Genomic DNA, 13,339 nt, shown 5'->3' with positions numbered 1-13,339 from the left:
CTTCTCTATATCTATATAGAATGTATGACGTTCTGTTTTTGATACACTAAAAACTCTTTTTGGAAAATTCTCTCAAAGAATGGTCGATCGGCGGATTCAGATAGTTTTCTCACTTGCGATTTGGGGCTTTTAATCCGTGGAAACCGATATGTGTTCATTAATCATGATATGCTTCTCAAATTGGTGATATAAGTTGATTCTAGGGCATGTTGATCTAGTGCAATCCGTGTGTGTATATACGTATATGATGATTCGATTGTTGTTCATCTATAATCTACATGTTGTGTTTATTGATATGCAGATTTATAATTTTTCCATTGCGTTTATATTTAGACGTATTATCCTTCACTAGGGAATCAATCGCACCTCAACGATCCGGGTCAATGCTTAAATTAACACCACCAAATAAGAAAATTTCTAAGGAGAGTTGAGCATACGGTTGAGAGACGTGAATCCTTGGAAGGAGAGAAATGTTTTCGCCCTCATAGAGTCTCGTACTTCTATATGTGACTATTGAGGGGTCCGCCGAATAGTATGGGACAAGTTGCAACCATGGATGGTAGGTGGCAAAATGGCGTGATAATTGACATTTGTATTGTTTATGAACAAATCGGTAATAAGCATTTTAGATAGTGGTAACTCGCCTATGATATGAGAGCAAAGTGATGCTTTGTCAAGATTAGATTGCCGAATAATTAAATCTTGGGTTGAACATTTTGGATCTATCTACGAAACATATACCCGATTGCGAGATGATGACACATGCCAAGAGATGATTAGTTGGTCAAAGTAACACTTGGCCTCTCTTTATGATACTATAGAAGAGTGATTCTTCACAATCTAATCAACGTGGGAAGGAAATTACTTCTTGACTTTTTTTGCGTATGTAAAAGTTGTGTTATCCATTTCACTTGTTAGTCGAAAGTTAATAAAGGAAAAAAAATATTTTTTTTGTGACTTCTGGAGAGATGCTAATCGGTGCAAATCGATGGAAATTTTGTTTTTGACCCCTTTGAGATTTTGTAAGTTATATGCATTCACAGGCAGCTTTCCAAACTTGAGAGAAATTATCCAAAAAAGAAAAGAGAGATCTTGCCCATTGAAACCTTAATGGCCTTTCCTGCGTTGTTACTTCCTTAACATTTTATTGAATATGTTTAAAGATGAGGAAAGAGGAAAACCACCCCTATTCACATGATTGATTAAGCCACTATGCCATGCTTTGGTGCTAATGTTGGTGCTTGGATGGTCTCATAGTGTGACATAAACTTAACATACTCCTCCCACAGTTCATCCGTAGACCGACCAAGTAGGATCACGAAGAACGCATCCGAGTACGAACTCTCCATCATTCCATTGAGATCCGACACCAACCATCACCTCTTCTCGCCGTAAAACCCCAGGAAATATGCCGTCACAATGTACCCATCGTCCCATCCGAAATCAGACCCTCTCGACAAGCCAATTCATTGGTGGCCATCCAGCCGTGAAACCGTCCGTAGTCGGCCATGAATGCGATAAGGCCGATGGGGGTAGTACGCTGCCTGTCCATTGCCATACGCGAGCGCTTTCGTGGTATAGTGATTGTTTGTCACCATCGTGTAAGGTGTCTCGAGGATGAAATGGAACACACACGAAACTATTCAATTAATGTAGTTGACTATTGTGTTTGCACATGTATTAGAGATTGTTTGTCCCTATCGTAGTCTATTTCTATCACAAAAGTGAAGTGCAAGTGTTTGTTAGGATTGCTTGGAATCACGAAAATTTCCAAAAGCGAAAGAGTAATTAATTACTATTGACACCAAAAATAGTCTAGATGTCAATGAGCACATGCTTCGCACGTGGATGATAACAAGCACGTGAATTGCACGAGAATGACACGAGAGTCAAAATAACCGCGTTCACAACACGTGGGTATTGACGTGCCCGCACACGAGTTCTATTCAATTAATGTAGTTGACTATTGTGTGTGCACATGTTTTAACGATTGCTTATCACTATCGTCGTCTATTTCTATCACAAAAGTGAAGTGCAAGTGCTTTTTTATGATGCTTGGAATCATGAAAATTTCCAAAAGTGAAAGAGTAATTAATTACTATTGGCATAAAAAATAGTGTAGAAGTCAATGGGCACATGCTTGGCATGTGGATGATAACAAGCACGTGAATTGCATGAGAATGGCACGAGATTCAAGATAACCACATACATTACACGTGGGTATTGACATGCCTACCCACGAGATCTATTCAATTAATATAGTTGACTATTGTGTCTACACATGTTTTAGCGATTGCTTATCACTACCGTAGTTTGTTTCTATCACGAAAGTGAAGTGCAAATGTGTTTCTTAGGATTGCTTGGAATCATGAAAATTTCCAAAAGCGAAAAAGTAATTAATTGCTCTTGACACCAAAAATAGCCATAAAGTCAATAGGCTCATGCTTGGCACGTGAATGATAACAATCACTTGAATGGCACGAGAGTCATGATAATCACATACGCGACACGTGGGTATTGACGTGAGCAGGTCAACATACAATAATTTGTGTCAGTACCATATATGGCTAGTTGTCGAAATAAGTCATTATATATACCCCCATCGCTCATCAAATACCCCTCGATCCGTAGAAAACAAGCAAATTTATCTTTACCCTTACATTCCCGCATCGTACTTATCTTATATTAGACATCACTTTCAGATTCACATCTTCGATTGAATTATCGGCGGTAATCTTTATCCCGAGTATTGTATTGTCGATTAAATTCTGACATAGTACTTTTGTGTTTTCAACTTGTCATTGATTAAATTCATGGTTGTCAATTAAATTCCATCATAGATTGTTTACTTCTAGTTGCCTCATGTGCTGTGATGTAGTAAGAGACTAAATGAGTGTCGAGTCAATGAGTTAAAGTAGAGTGGAACTATCTATTTTTGTAACTTAAGTCAATGAGATTTTTGTTTTTTGGGTAAGGTAAGTATGTATTGATCTTTCAAAAGTGCTAGGTACAAAAGATGCCGGACACAAAAACCATGAACTCGATATGGCAATGAGATTTCATTTTTAGAAAAATTGAGTTTTTCCATATCAAGACAGACAATAATGCAATCAATTAAAGCAATTTGTCCTTGTTACAAAGAAAATCAACATGGCTCTAAATTGGTATGGTTTTGATAACCATTCATGCTCGTGAGTTGATCCCATTACTAGTAAGTGCACTATGTCCTAAGAAAATTGAAAGACTTGGAAGGGCATCACTTTTTTTTTTTCTTCTGTTCCTGCTAGAATTATATATACAATTTATTTATTTATTTTTTGTTTTGGAATCTATTTTTACAGCCAAGGTACCCCGGCTACCACAAGAAAATATAAAAAAGAAAGATACTTGAAATTCATGAGCAATCTCATTGAAAAGGAATAGTATCTCCTTCCTTCCACTATGAAGTAGGGTTGACTCAAGAAAAATGTTTTCGCTTGATTCTTCATGATCGTATGCTTTTTGAGGCATTTTTTGTGTTTAAGGTTTGGATCATCTCTACCAACCTAATATGTCGTTACTTAAAAGTACATATAACTGTCAACATGAAGGGTACTGAGCTATTCTTAATTTTCTTTTTATGATTGTACAGGTATTGTGAAGCAATTTTCAATAAAAAGAAAGTGAATCCATAAAATAAAATAAAAAAATTTCCATTGTGTCCGAGTAGCGCAATGGAGGAAATTGATTTCATCACGGGATTAGACTGAGTACCGATTGAGCCAAACTTTAGAGCCATTTCGGTTTCAGATCAACCCCAATCACTTGGAGCATGGGGCCATTTCACCAGCAAAAGTTTTGTTTTATTATTAGAGGAACAAACATCACACCTACAGGTTGCATTAGCCTTAAATGAGTTTCTATAAGTTAAATGTTATAATATTTTATAAATAATGTGATCCCACATTTGATCATTTCATTAACGTTAATTGATCACATTAACTTGAGTGATAATTGTTCTCGCTCAAGAGTCACGATACCCAAAAGTTACGATAACGTCTTGATGAACGATGTTATCCGAAGGGGTGCAAAGGGGAGAATTTAAAAAGGTCATCTAAGTCAAACCCTCTATCATCAATTTTCATTTTAACGTACGTACGGAACTTACGTTTCTACATAAAACACACCCCATCGCTTAGAGAGGGCAATTGGCTAGAAGCACCCATCGCCGATCGTGTTCATCGCTCCACGAATTCCGATTTGTCAATCATCTTCATCAATGGCTGGAGGTAAGTAAAGATTCCTTACGTTTCTGCATTCGGTTATGATTATACGTGATTTTGTTTGACAAAGTATATTCGAGACATTCAGTCTTTAGATTTTCTTACATTTTGGTATCAGAGCAGATTTAATCTCTGCCTTGATGTTTAATGTATGATTGCGTTGAATTATTGAATTATGGGTGCAATTTTCGTGGGTTTTGGGTAAATCGAAATTTGGGGTTTTTCGGCCATGAGGGAAATCGCCGATTCCAGCCAAATTATGGCAATTCATGACCTATCTTCAGTGCAGTAGACTTGCCTCATCATAGGGGACAATAGCCCTAAGGTTTCTCGGCATTTAGTTGTTCGACGGAGGTGAATTTGCTGACGGTAGTTCGCGGTTATGGTTTCGCATCCGAACGGTTATTGCTCGATTCCGGGTAAAATCCTTCATCGTTTTCGTTGATTCTTCAACCTATGTGGTCGCGCCGAAATGATCTTCAAGGTCCACTATTTATTTTGATCGGATATGGTCTGTTGGAGGAGAATCCGACGGTGGTAAAGCGGCGATTTGGGGCGGCGAAGGTTCCGCTCTTCGAGGGAAACCTTCTGTTCACGATCTTTAGGGAAGAAGGTGGAGCGCGTGCATGACACGTGCCCATTGAAGCAGTATCTTGCACGTGCCCGCACACGGGAGACCTCTTTATGTTTTTTTTTTTTTAAGGTCTCATCGTTCTGCGCAAAAAGGAAAAAGTCGCGTGATGAAGGAAAACGCGTGGACACGCGCCGAAGAAAGGACGCGGGCGGCGCCCGCAGATTAAAATTCCCTTCGGTCGTTAATTAAAAAAAAGGGGTTTTCTTTTGGGGAAGGGGTATGCTGCGTGGGAAAAGAGGGAAAGTGGGGCATGCCCACGTGGAAACCTCCTTTATTATTACTATTTTTAAAATAAATAAATAAATAATACAGTTTTTTCTTTTATGCTCCCACACCAAAAATTACGGTTTTGTCCCTCGCCGCCTATTCTATCGATTTACTAGGGTTGAGCGGTTCCAGGTTTCTTATAGGATTCACCTAGAACCCGGAACCTATCCGTTGGAACATGTTCATCATTTTTTGGAACCTAGAACCTACCCATTATACCTTGGAACCTGGAACCTATCATGTAACAAGGTTCTAGGGCTTGCCTGTGGTACCCGAGAACCTATCAATTTTTTTATTTTATTTATTTTTTCATTTTTAGTTAAGCAAAAGGAGAGTGAACGCTACAACATCTAAGAAAAAGTAGAGGTGAGTGATTTTAAGTTCTGTACTGATTACATTTAGAACCCGAAACCAATCTATCGAAGCATGTTTATCATTTTTTTGAACCCGAAACCTAAAAATTTATTTGGCTCTAGATTATACACTCATCATCGGATGCCATAAAACATTGTAGGACCATGCAAAAACATACATCAAGAAAAATATAAAAATTTATTTCAAGATCTAGGGTCCAAGTTCTAGGTAGTGGAACCTGGAACCTACCCGTTGGAACAAGTTTCTCAATTTTTGGAATCTGGAACCTACCCCGCATACCTTGGAACCTGGAACCAGACCGGATCTTACAGGTTCCGGTTCCAGGTTCTCGATTCTACCCCGGAACCATGCTCACTCCTACGTTTTACCCCTTAATTGAGGCAGAATTTACGGTTTTAACCCCATTCAGTTTATTTACGATTTTACGAATTTAGTTAATTTATATATTTCAGTCCCTTCCCACATAGATTTATAGATTTGCCCTTATATGCAATATTAAGTATATTTTGCATGAAATTAAATGTCGAGTGATCCGTACATTTTAATTAATTAGAGTTTGGCCACAGCAATTCTAATCAATTGAAATTATATATTAAGAACCTCTAGATCACATATAGCAAATACATGTACTTGTAATTAATTATATTCATATAGTGAATTTTATCCCATAGGAATTTTCATTATATTAATATGGTTAATTAGGTTGAAATACCATATTATTTTTCTTAATTTCCCCACAGAGATTAGGAAAAAGGAATATAATATGATAGTTTCATCATATAGTTATTATGAATCTATTTAAATTAGAAACTTAGCCCACATGCAGTTTTTTATGTTATTTGATTTATATTATGTGACATGTTTTGCATTGGTAAAACATAAATGAAGTGAATTTGCCTCAAATATTGTGACGTAAGCATGTTTATTTTATTTATTATGCGGTTTTATTACCTGTGAATTTCTCTAAATTTAAGAATGATGTTCTCGTGCTGAATGGTGAAAACTACAAAATTTTAAAGGAGTTAATCCTCCTTCAATTGGGGTGTATGGACACCGACCATGCTATAAGGAAAGACGAACCACCCGCTCCTACCGATACGAGCACTTCGGTTGAAATAGCCCTTTATGAATAATGGGAGCGATCCAATCGCCTTAGTGCGATATTCATAAGGACAAAAATTTCTCCAAGTATCCATGGTTCGATCTCTCAACATAACAATACTAAGGCTTTGTTGAAGGCCATTGGTGCGCAGTTTGAAACTTCGGAAAAGGCGCATGCTATGACCTTAATTATGAAGTTTTCATCGTTGAAGCTCACGAGTGTTAGAGGTGTGCGTGAGCACATCATGAAGATGAGGGACATAGTGGCTTAGCTAAAGAATCTTGAGGTGGATATACCTGAATCCTTCCTTGTGTACTATATCCCGAATACTCTTCCCCAACAGTATGCACCTTTTAAGATCTCTTATAACATACATAAGGACAAGTGATTAATTAATGAACTCATGACCATGTGTGTTCAAGAGGAATATAGGCTACTTATGGAATCGAGAGATAGTGTTCATTTGACAACACAAGGAAAATTTAAGAGGCAAGGCAAGTAGAAGGGAAAGGGTAAAATACCTCCCAAAGCCGACATTAAGAAAGAATCCAAATGGTTTTTCCGTCCGATTGGATTGTCAGAAATTTAAGACTTGGCTCGAGAAAAAAGGTAAACTAACCTCATATGTTTGTTATGAATCTAATATAGCTGATGTGAGTCACAACACTTGGCGGATTGATTCCGGATCTACAATCCACATTTCGAATTCCTTGCACGATTTTCAAAGCCACAAGAAGCCGGTGGGAAGTGAACAATGCATCTATTCAGGAAACAAGATGCGTTCGTATGTGGAAGCTATTAGGACATGTAGATTAGTTCTCAATAGTGGCTTTGTTTTAAATTTGGAAAGGACATTTTATGTACCAAGTTTCTTTAGAAATTTGATTTTTATTTCAAGACTATTACCAATTGGTTACTCCTTTAACTTTTCAAACTCGACATTCAGTTGTCATATAAATCTGAAATTGTTGGGGATGGTATTCTGTTTGATGGTATTTTTCGAATTAATTTACAAGACAATACCTTTTATAACGCGATGCATGTTCACGACAACGCTGGCATGAAACAATGTGTTGTGAATGAAGATTCTTCTATGTTGTGGCATCGGAGATTGAGACATATCTTCATAGATAGAATTAAGCGATTAGTAAATGATGGAATACTCGGTACTTTGGATTTATTGATCATGATACTTGCATGGACTTCATAAAGGAAAAGCATACCAACAAGTCAAAGAAAGGTGCTAAGAGGAGCTCGGAAATATTAGAAATCATACATACGGACATCTGCTGTCAAGATATGGATTTACATGGTCAGAAATATTTCATCAACTTTATAGATGATTACTTGCGTTTCATGTATCTCTACTTGCTTCATAATAAGCATGAAACCTTAGATGCCTTTAAGATATTTAAAGCCGAAGTAGAGAAACAATGCTGTAAGCAAATTAAGATTGTGAGATCGGATAGATGTGGAGAATATTATGGAAGATACACTGAAGATGGACAAGCACCTAGTCCATTTGCGAAGTTTCTTCAAGAGCATGGGATAGTTGCCCAATACACCATGCCTAGGTCTCCGGACCAAAACGGTGTAGCAAAAAGAAGAAATCGAACTTTATTGGACATGGTGCAGAGTATGCTTAGCAGTTCCAAACTTCCTAAGTCCTTGTGGACTAAAGCTCTTAAAACAGCAGCATACATATTGAACCGAGTTCCGACTAAGGCTGTCCCAAAGACGCCTTTTGAGTTATTCAACGGTTGGAAACCGAGTTTGCAGTATTTACGCGATTGGAGATGCCCGTCTAAAGTAAGAGTTTACAATCCATAGGAAAAGAAGTTAGACCCAAGGACTATAAGTGGGTATTTTATTGGATATGTCGAAAAGTCCAAGACATACAGATATTCTTGTCCATCTCATACCACTAGATTCGTGGAATCAAGAAACGCAAAGTTTCTTGAAAATGACTTGATTAGTGGGAGTGATCGATTAGATGACCTTATTATCGAGAAAGATCATTCAGATGCTCAACCTTCCACATCATTGCTTGTTGTTCATAGCGCTCCTCCAGTCCAACCAGCTGTTGAACAACCAATTATTGAGACTCCACAACCTGCTGATATTGATCCAATAGATCTAGTTGCTCAGCAATTATCAGAAACTGTTGAACAACCGGTTGAACAACATGTTTCCAAGGAGAACGTTGATGCAACATTAAGAAGATCTACTAGAATAAAGAAATCAGCAATTTCTAGTGATTACGTTGTGTATTTGCAAGAATCTGAATGTAATGTAGGAATTGAGAATGATCTTGAAACGTTTTCACAAGCTATGAGTTGTGATAAATTCAATTTGTGGTACAATGCTATGAAGGAAGAGATGAATTCTATGGCATCTAATGCGATCCGGGATTTGGCTGAGTTGCCCAATGGTAAGAAGGCCGTTGGTTGTAAATGGGTCTTTAAAACTAATGACACATTTGGCAATATTGAGAGATATAAAGCCAAACTTGTTACCAAGGGATTCACTCAAAAAGAAGGAATTGATTACACGGACACTTTTTCTTCGGTATCTAAGAAAGATTCTCTTCGTATCATTTTGGCATTGGTTGCCCATTTTGACATAGAATTGCATCAAATGGATGTGAAAATGACATTCCTTAACGGAGAGCTAGAGGAAGAGGTTTACATGAAACAACCAGAAGGATTCTCCTTTAGTAATGGTGAGCATTTGGTGTGCAAACTCAAGAAATCCATATATGGCTTAAAACAAGCATCCCGGCAATGGTACTTAAGGTTTCATGATGTCATCTCTTTATTCGGTTTTGTAGAGAATGTTATGGATCAATGTATATACCAGAAGGTTAGTGGGAGCAAAATTTGTTTCCTTATACTGTATGTGGATGACATTTTATTTGTAACCAATGATAACGGGTTGCTACATTAGGTGAAACAATTTCTCTTTAAGAGTTTTGATATGAAGGATATAGGTGAGGCATCTTATGTCATTAGCATTAAGATTCATAGGGATAGAACTCGAGGCGTTTTGGGACTGTATCAAGAAACCTATATTAATAAAGTCTTAGAGAGATTTCGGATGAAAGATTGTTCACTTAGTATAGCACCTATTGTGAAGGGTGATAGGTTTGATTTGAACCAATGCCCGAGGAATAATTTAGAAAGGGAACAAATGAAAGACATTCCATATGCTTCTGTTATCGGAAGCTTAATGTATGCTCAGGTTTGCACTTGACCTGACATTGCATTCACTGTGGGAATGTTGAAAAGATATCGGAGTAATTCGGGTATTGACCACTAGAGAGCTGCAAAGAAGGTGATGAGGTACCTTCAAGGTACAAAAGGTTACATGCTTATGTATAGATGGACTGAAAATCTGGAGGGAGTTGGTTATTCGAATTCGGACTTTGTTGGTTGCGTTGATTCTCGAAAATCAACATCTAGATACATTTTTATGTTTGCTGGCGGAGCCGTATCATGGAGAAGTGCGAAGCAGACCTTAGTTGTTACTTCCACTGTGGAGGCTGAGTTCAATTCTTGTTTTGAGACCACCTCGCATGGTGTGTGGTTGAAGAGTTTCATTTTAGGGCTTAGAGTTGTTGATTCCATTGCTAGGCCATTAAGATTATTTTGTGACAATTCAGTTGTAGTTTTCATGGCTAAAAATCACAAGAGTGGTAGTCGAAGCAAGCACATCGACATTAAGTATTTAGCCATAAGAGAACGTGTTAAGGAAAAGAAATGGTCATAGAACACATTAGCACTGAATTGATGTTAGCTGATCCTTTAACTAAAGGCATGCCACCAATGAGATACAAGGACCATGTGGTTATGATGGGAATAAGTCCAATCATGTAATTTTCATTCGTATGGACGAATTTGTGAAACTCTTGTTTATTTATGATGTTTTTCTCAATTTTAGTATACACGTTCATTTATTATGAGAAAAATTTGCCATCTCTGATTTGGAATAAACATAAGGTTTATTCATTAAGTAGACCTAGAATAAACATAGGGTTTATTCATTAAGTTATGTCATCACATATGGGCTGATTTAGATGAGATGAGGTGCACTGTGATACATGAAAGATACTACTCGTTCGAAGATGACATATCGCCATGATTCATGTGCCTTGTCTTCAGCGTGAAGTTTTTGTGAGTTCAGTTCAATATTTCGTTTGATGAAATGTTAGGATCAAGTGGGAGAATGTTATAATATTTTATAAATGCTGTGATCCCACATTTGATTATTTCATTAACATTTATTGATCGCATTAACTTGAGTGATAACTGTTCTCACCCAAGAGTCACGATGCCCAAAGATTACGATAACGTCTTGATGGACGACGTTATTCGAAGGGATGCGAAGGGGAGAATTTAAAAGGGTCATCTAAACCAAATCATCTATCATCAGTTTTCATTTTAACGTACATACAGAACGTACGTTTCTATAGAAAACACACACCATCGCTTAGAGAAGGCAATTGGCTAGAAGCACCCATCGCCGATCGTTCATCGCTCCACGAATTTCGATTTGTCAATCGTCTTCATCAATGGCTGGAGGTAAGTAAAGATTCCTTACGTTTTCGCATTCGGTTCTGATTATACGTGATTTTTTTTTGACAACGTATATTTGGGACATTCAGTCTTTAGATTTTCTTACATTAAAGATTCGAAAAAAAAATGTGGGTAGTTTTGGTAATAAGACTATGATTGTCACAACTCCTCCCTAGTCTCACATTGCCTAAGAGAAGGTCTTGGGAAGGCCTTATAAGCCTTGAGGTGCCCTTAGACTTGCAAGAAGCCTTTTTGGAGTGTTCTATGGGCGACGCTTGGAGGAACAAAACTGTGAGGACTGTGTGTCCAAAGCGGACAATATCTTGCAAAGTGGCGCAGCGGAAGCGCGTGGGGCCTAGACCGTTACGGTTGATATCAGAGCCGACTTTCGACCGCGTGTGGAGCCATAGCGGGCGCTCGCTGGTGCTAGAGAGCACAGCGGGGCGCCTGTGCCTTTGAGGGAGGAAGTTTGTCACAACTCCTCCCTAGTCCCACATTACCTAGGAGGAGGTCTTGGGAAGGCCTTATAAGCCTTGAGGTGCCCTTAGACTTGCAAGAGGCCTTTTCCGAGCGTTGTATGGGCGACGCTTGGAGGAACAAAACCGTGAGGACTGTGTGTCCAAAGTGGATAATATCTTGCAAAGTGACGCAACGGAAGCACATGGGGCCCGGGCCGTTACATTGATTGTCTTGAAACTGAAACGCGTTTTATTCGTACTATTCAAATTCTTATCCCCACTTAATTAAGTAGGATACTATGACGAAATACACGATATAAAAAGCACAGTGTCTTAACACACCAAAAAAAAAAAAGAATAATATTAAAATGGCAACGTAGGAAATTAAGGGGTTGCCAATATATCATGTCGCAAACAAAATAATTTGTATAAAAAGTTAAATTTTGAGTTCTCTTCCTAAGATAGTAAAGATTGTATTCTATTCATAATCTCACTCACCAGGACCAAAAAAAAAAAAAAAAAAAACCGCCAAACGTTGATGGACCGGCCCAATTGACAATAAACAAAAGGGGAAAATTGCAGCGGTGGTGTCAATATGGCAAGGGTAGGAGTAATTTTAGCCGTAGACCTTTTTTTATGTTCACGATAGTTCACGTACTAATTGACATAAGATTTCTTCGTGCAAAATTGAAATTGTTACCTTTAGGTTTTTTCTGATTGGATATGTTTCTATGAAAAAAAAATTCCTCAGGAGTTCTAAATTTTTAGTATGAAATGCAATCTAATCATAAATCATCCAGTTCATAATATCTAGCGCAAAAAATTAATTACACAAGGGTCCTAAATCCGCCATTAATTTAAGAGATACAATGGTGGTGTATGCTCTAATTTTCCTCCGTTTAAAATGTGATGAAGTTTAATGGGTATTGGTACTGTAATTGGCTCGAGGGTGAACCCAAAAAAAAAAAGACTTTAGGATTTGGTTGCATCACTTGAAAAGTTTATAGCTCACTGGCAATAAAAAAGACTTATCACTTAACTGTCTTCCATCCAAAATTTTCTCACTTCTAATATTATTTTTTCTATTTATATTATGAAAAAGTACAAACGCAAATACTAGTTGTGAGATTTCTTTGATGGCAGATTGGCCTTTTCATTTCTAAGGGGTCAAGTTTGTCATTTAAAAAATTAGTGGGGCAAAAGTCTACAAAAGAGACAATATATGCAGCATGACAAAATCCACAGAATATAATATGAATTATACAAATTTAAGAACCGTTCAAATAAAGGATGCTCTGTCCCTGGATCCAGTTCAAATGTTCCTATGCTAGTCAAATTTAATCGGGTTTTATTAGGACTAAATCAGAAGCTTGCGCAGTGTCACGACCCGAACCCTGCGAGCTCATCGACATCCCACCTGGCCACACTTATGTACAGTTCTCCAGGATCCAAAGGCCAACAAATTCATGCGGAAGCAAAAACAAATCCCCGTACAGAAACAATTAACATCACGATGACTTGAGACGGTAAAAACAAACTTATATACATATCCACACGTTCTATACAATTTTCCAAATCTACGGCCGGAGGCCACTTTGTACAAGCCTATGACCACTAAAACAAAAAGATTACGTGGTCGAAGCCTACTATACATCCCAAATAAAACA

At 37.7% G+C, this 13,339-nt stretch overlaps 1 protein-coding gene across 1 annotated transcript in view; it reads left to right on the top strand.

The window, feature by feature from the left end:
• Positions 1-13,339, top strand: part of LOC115730158 (tRNA-specific adenosine deaminase TAD2-like) — a 350,880-nt gene that overhangs the window by 13,740 nt on the left and 323,801 nt on the right. The gene's annotated exons all lie outside the window — the stretch shown is intronic.

The sequence above is a fragment of the Rhodamnia argentea genome, chromosome 3 (assembly GCF_020921035.1).
Source record: "Rhodamnia argentea isolate NSW1041297 chromosome 3, ASM2092103v1, whole genome shotgun sequence".
NCBI lineage: Eukaryota > Viridiplantae > Streptophyta > Magnoliopsida > Myrtales > Myrtaceae > Rhodamnia > Rhodamnia argentea.
The sequence above is the reverse complement of the archived record's forward strand: the minus strand, read 5'-3'. Positions and strand labels throughout refer to the sequence as shown.